This window comes from Canis lupus, chromosome 16 (genome assembly GCF_003254725.2).
Source record: "Canis lupus dingo isolate Sandy chromosome 16, ASM325472v2, whole genome shotgun sequence".
NCBI classification, from domain to species: Eukaryota; Metazoa; Chordata; class Mammalia; order Carnivora; family Canidae; genus Canis; species Canis lupus.
This window is the reverse complement of record NC_064258.1, coordinates 11,470,980-11,477,537: the sequence shown is the minus strand read 5'-3', so window position 1 is coordinate 11,477,537 and position 6,558 is coordinate 11,470,980. Positions and strand designations below refer to the sequence as shown.

The 6,558-nt window shown below is 48.7% G+C and overlaps 1 pseudogene; it reads left to right on the top strand.

The window, feature by feature from the left end:
• Positions 1-282: 282 nt before the first annotated feature.
• LOC118350882 (integrator complex subunit 4-like) lies at positions 283-4,544 on the top strand (annotated as a pseudogene).
• Positions 4,545-6,558: the final 2,014 nt, after the last annotated feature.

The following is a 6,558-nucleotide window of genomic DNA, read 5'->3' as shown; positions in this document are numbered from 1 at the left end:
ATCATTCGGATATCTTTTGAAAAACAATGACATTCTTTAGAACCCTGAAGATTTACCTGGTGTTTTGTTTTTTTTTTTTTCAGTGTCATACATTTCCATTTATTGGACCTACTGAATACATCAGTTAAATGTTTGCTTATTTTACATAAAGGGCCCGTTTTCTTTTTCTTGAATTTTTAATTTTTCATTGGAGTTCAGTTTGTCCACATATAGCGCAACACCCAGTGCTCATCCCGCCAAGAGCCCCCCTCATTGCCCATCACCCAGTCACCCCACCCCCTCCACCCACTTCCCCTTCCACTACCCCTTGTTTGTTTCCCAGAGTTAGGTGTCTCCTGTTTTGTCACCCTCACTGATACTTTCACTCATTTTCTCTGCTTTGCCTTTATTCCCTTTCACTAATTTTTATATTTCCCAAATGAATGAGACCATATAATGTCTGTCCCTTTCCGATTGACTGTTTTCACTCAGCATAATAGCCGGGACAGCTGCACCCCAATGTTTCTAGCAGCAATGTCCACAATAGGCAAACTGTGGAAGGAGCCTCGGTGTCCATCGAAATATGATGGATCAGGAAGCTGTGGTGTGGCGGGCAGTCATGGCGGCTCACCTAAAGAAACGAGTGTACGAGGAATTCACTAAGGTGGTCCAGCAACAACAGGAGGAAATTGCAACCAAGAAACTGCAATTGACAAAACCAAGTAAATCTCAGCACTCCACGTAGATCGGTGTAAAGCTCCCTCCCCAGTGGATGCTTTGCAGTATCTACTCCAGTTTGCCAGAAAGCCTGTTGAAGCAGAAAGTGTGGAAGGAGTAGTCAGGATTCTCCTGGAACATTGTTACAAGGAGAATGATCCATCTGTGAGACTGAAAATTGCATCATTGTTGGGTTTATTATCAAAGCCTGCAGGGTTTTCACCAGACTGCATTATGGATGATGCCATTAACATCCTGCAGAATGAAAAGTCTCATCAAGTCCTTGCTCAACTGTTGGACACCTTGCTTGCAATTGGCACCAAACTCCCAGAGAATCAAGCTATCCACATGGGATTAGTTGATGTAGCCTGCAAGCACCTCACTGATACGTCTCCTGGTGTAAGAAATAAGTGCCTGCAATTACTTGGCAATCTTGGCTCTTTGGAGACAAGTGTCACAAAAGATGGAGAAGGCCTAGCTGTCAGAGATGTCCAGAAGATTATAGGGGATTACTTCAGTGACCAAGACCCACGTGTCAGAAGAGCGGCTATAAAAGCCATGTTGCAGGCTTCATGAAAGAGGACTGAAATTACACCAAGCAATTTATAATCAGGCCTGTAAATTGTTGTCTGATGACTGTGAACAAGTGTGCAGTGCTGCAGTCCAACTTATCTGGGCTATCAGTCAGCTCTATCCTGAAAGCACTGTCCCCATTCCTTCTTCTAATGAAGAAATTCGCTTAGTTGATGATGCATTTGGAGCAATTTGTCCCATGGTCAGTGATGGCTCCTGGGTGGTTCGAGTTCAGGCTGCAAAGCTATTGGGCTCGATGGAACAAGTCAGTTTTCATATCTTGGAGCAGACGCTCAACAAAAAGCTCATGTCAGATCTCAGGAGAAAACGCACTACACGTGAAAGTGCCGAGGAACTTTACAGGTCAGAAGAGTTTTCCAGTGGCAGAAAGTGGGGAGGTGATGCTCCCAAAGAAGAAATAGATACAGGAGCTGTGAACTTGATGGAGTCAGGAGCTTGTGGAGCCTTTGTTCCTGGATTGGAAGATGAGATGTATGAGGTCCGCATTGCTGCTGTGGAGGCTCTCTGCATGCTGGCCCAATCTTCACCTTCTTTTGCGGAGAAGTGCCGCCCTGATTTCCCGGTGGACATGTTTAATGATGAAATTGAGGAAGTGCGTCTACAGTCCATACACAGCATGAGAAAAATTTCTAAAAACATCACTCTCCGAGAGGATCAGCTTGGCAGTGTCCTGGCTGTGTTAGAGGATTCGTCCAGAGATATTCGAGAGGCTGGCTCTTCACGAACTTTTATGCTGTACTAATGTTTCGACTAAAGAAGGGATTCATCTCGCACTGGCGGAGCTGCTGAAAAATTTAACCAAGTCCCCTACTGATAGGGACTCTATATGGAAGTGCTTGAAGTTTCTGGGAAGTCGGCATCCAACCCTGGTGCTTCCCTTGGTGCCAGAGCTCCTGAGCACCCATCCATTTTTTGACCCAGCTGAACCAGACATGGATGACCCAGCTTACATTGCAGTTTTGGTTCTTATTTTTAATGCTGCTACAACCTGTCCCACAATGCCAGCACTGTTCTCAGATCATACCTTCAGACATTATGCCTACCTCTGAGACAGTCTTTCTCATCTTGTTCCTGCCTTAAGGTTACCAGGTAGAAAACTAGTGTCATCGGCCGTTTCTCCCGGTATTGCGCCCCATGAGGACCCGTCCCATCAGTTCCTGCAGCAGAGCCCTGAAAGGGTGTACAGTCTTCAGAGCACCGGGCCCCTCAGGGAACCCAGAAGCTGCTGGAGTTCACCATCCGGGATCTGCAAAGACTTGGAGAACTTCAGTCTGAACTAGCAGGAGTTGCTGACTTCTCGGCTACCTATCTTCGGTGTCAGCTTCTTCTCATCAAGGCCTTGCAAGGAAAGCTGTGCAATGTGGCTGCCCCTTTATATTTGAAGCAGAGTGACTTGGCCTCCGCAGCAGCAAAACAGATCATGGAAGAGACCTACAAAATGGAGTTCATGTACAGTGGTGTGGAGAAGAAACAGGTGGTGATTATACATCCCATGAGGCTGCAGGCCAAAGCCTTGCAACTTACAGTAACAGCACGGACTACTCGAGGAGTTGACCCCTTATTTGGGATGTGTGAAAACTTTTTACAGGAAGTGGACTTTTTTCAGAGGTGTTTTATTGCTGATTTGCCCCCACCTACAGGACAGCTTTGTGGACAAACTTCTTGACCTTATGCCCCGACTCATGACATCCAAGCCTGTGGAAGTGGTCAAAATTCGACAGACCATGGTGAGGCAGAGTACCTCCTTGCACCTTCCCCTTCCAGAGCAGATCCACACACTTCAGCCACCATCATTGAGCCAGTAGGCGAGTCAGACAACCCTTTGCGGTTTACGTCTGGATTGGTTGTGGCCCTGGATGTCGATGTGACCCTGGAACATGTGCAGGACCCTGAGAGTGCTGTGAAGGTCCAGGTCTTCTATCCAGATGGCCAGGCTCAGATGATTCATCCTAAGCCGGCAGACTTGCGGAATCCTGGCCCACCCAGGGCGCCACTGGCTTATCACTCAGGTGTACCTCTCCCATACTGCCTGGACAGAACCATGCCCGGTGGAAGTGAGGCTGCTACCGGCCTACAACTCCAATTCCCGTATTACAAAATCCCCCTGGATTGAAGGTGGCAAAGTGTCCCCCCAGGTGGAAACCAGCATCGAGGGCACCATCCCATTCAGCAAGTCTGTGAACCTTTACATAATGCCCAAACCCGCAAGGCGCTGAGTCACAAGCATTGTGTAGAGCTGAAGCTGAGAAAGACCTTCTTAGGTAGCAGAGTGAGCCCGAAGCCTAGAGCACTTCACCTGGAGCCGGCGTATGGGCATGAGCACCATCACCCTTATCGTCTCATCTGGTATCAAACACAAAATAAATTATTTTGCATTAAAAAATCAAAAACCTTCAAGTCCACACCTCTTCCTTCCCTGACTCCCCCCACCACCTCTGTAAAGTTGAGAAAACAACAACAACAACAACAAAAGAAGCTGTGGTCTTACAGCTTACAATGGAATATTACTCAGCCATTAGAAACGACAAAGGCCGTGAAAGTAGAGTGACGTTTGGTTCTACTTGTTGGGTTGATGTTGTTGTACGTGTGTGTGCAGCCAACCAGCAGTGCTTGGTATGTACCAGATCATCTACTAAGAAGGGTCTTTAACTCAAAACCAGGAAAGAGGAAAGAGAAAGAACTAGTTTCGAGAGCTTTTTGATTTGGAAAAAGCATTCCAAAAATCACGATTTTCATTATACAGTAAGGGAGTAGCTTCCTTTCTGTGTTCATTCTCATGAGGATTAACGATAGAGGGAGTCCTGTGAAATGAAGACCACTTTGTATTCCAATTTACTTCCTGGAATTTCTTAATTGTTTCCTTTTTTGGGTTTTAACTGACATTCAAAAACTGAAAAACTTCTGGCTCATAACTTTGTTGCATTTCTAGGTCCCTGCAGCAACAAAAGGAAATCGTCCTATTAGGACTAGAAGTTTAAGTGAGTCCTAAAGTATTGGAAGAAAATTCTAAAATATACATTGAGGTTCTACAAGGAAAATGTTGAGTTTATTTTTTTTAATTTTTTATTTATTTATGATAGTCACAGAGAGAGAGAGAGGGAGAGAGAGGCAGAGACACAGGCAGAGGGAGAAGCAGGCTTCATGCACCGGGAGCGCAACGTGCGAATCGATCCCGGGTCTCCAGAATCACGCCCTGGGCCAAAGGCAGGCGCCAAACCGCTGTGCCACCCAGGGATCCCCAAGATTGAGTTTAAACAAAAGAGCCTGAGCTAATTCTTCCAGAAGGTTTGTTACCTTGAATTCAGAGCCCTTTTACGAGTATATAGAAAAATAAGTAGTCCCACAGTGTCAGTCGATTCATGTATTAATGAGATGAGAGCTAACATTAATGAAACTAACTCTAAAGTAGTTGACTGCCAAGCTGATTGTTAAATTGGTTATTATGGAAACAGGAGAACCAACTCACACACTTAGAAATGAGGTCCCAGACTGAAGCACTGGGAAATGTAGCTGCTCATAATCTAAGTTAAATAATTCCTTGACAATCTGAGTAGATCTATATCAACGTGGCTGTCTTATATGTAATTTAGGGTGTTTAGTAGGAAATTATCGAATGGACTTCATGATTCCCTAGAGCTTATTTTTGAGAGGTGCTAGTGAATCAGGAGGGGAAAAAATGAATGCTCAAAAAAGTCCTATTTCCATCTTACACATTTGGGGAAACTGTAAGAATATGTCCAAAGAATCTTGGTCTTCAATAGTTTTATATACAGTAATAACTAACACCATAGTTACGTATTGCGCCCCCTTCTCGACAACCGCCATCTCGGGAACAGATGAGCCCTGCTGGTGCGGGTGCAAGGACGCAACTCCCCTCAACCTCCAGCGCTGGCGCCTCAGCAGAGCCCCCGCCCGGCCTACCCGGCCCGCCTGGCCCCCTGAGCTGCAGGCTGGGAATCGTGTGTGCAGGGGGGCGGCTACACAGCCGCTCCTCCGGTTATTCTGCGCAGCTGCGCACATGCACCCCTGCTTCTGGGGTTGGGAAGGCGCCACGTACGAGCACCTCATCTTTCGTGTCTTCCCCTCCATTTGGTCACATGCGGGGGGGCCTCCACCGTGTCCTGAGAGCCCCCCACTCTGCCATCGGCACTCTTCCGTCTCAAAATGCCCTTGGGCAGCCCAGTTGCTTGCTTCTCCATATAAACCTTTAGGTGACCTTGCCGGTGACTTACAAAACAAAGGTATTTCATTATACTTTTCTTAGAAATTCGTTAAGCTTTCAAAGGAAGCAAGTGCACGGAGGAGCGTGTGGACAGGCAGCACGTATGCTCAGCGTGCAGGGCCCGGGCTCGTTGGGAGCCGAAGCCCTGAGACTCAGGCCATCCGATGAAGATGCAGAGGAACAGGTAGAGCCCAACAGCGGGCAGGTTCTGGTGCCAGCCTCCCTGCTGAGGGCAGACGGGAAGCCACAGAGCGGGGCACGAAGCGCTGAGGAGCAGGTGATGGTGGCCCCGCAGAGAGGCTGGCACTGGAGCACTGCAAAGCAGCATCTCTCTCCTCCCTCTCAGTCCTCCCTGTCTGTGCCTGGGCCCAGGCTCTCCTGAGCTTTGAGGGAACAGCTCCAGCCCCCACCCCCAGCCCCCCATCCACCCCCCACCCCCGCAACCCTCAGGGTCCGAGGCCCCAGGTGCCTAAGTGCTGGAGAAAGAGCCCTTCCCCCAGGAGCACGGGGTCAGCTGCTCTGCTTCTCGGCTCCCTTTGCCCCCGCCCCTTGGCGCAGGACAAGGTGCTAGCCTGGGAGGGCAGGATGGAGCGCCAGGACCCACAGCGGGGTCACAGGGCGTGCAGGGAGATCACGGGGGGCCGGACGCTGGACTGTGAGCTTCGTGAACCCTGAGTGTTCACAGAGCGCCGAGGACTTGACCGACCCGCACCAACCGTTCTGCATCTGCAAGGGAGCGGGACGGAGGCCGTGACAGGCCGCGCTCTGTGTCCAGGGACACCGCCGGGGCCCAGGGACAACTGGGCTCGCACAAACATGTCCTCTGGACAGCGGGGTTCAACTAAACCCAAAACCGAGAGAAAAGAGGAAAATCTGCCAACGCTTGGAAACGAAGCCACATGGTTTAAAATCATCCATGATCAAAGGGAAGTCTGCAAGTGAACTAGGAAAATATTTAAGACTGAACAGAAATGCAAATATACGGAGTTTGTAGGAATCGGCTTCGGCCGCACCAGGAGGAAGCACAGACCATTCAGTGCCCCAAT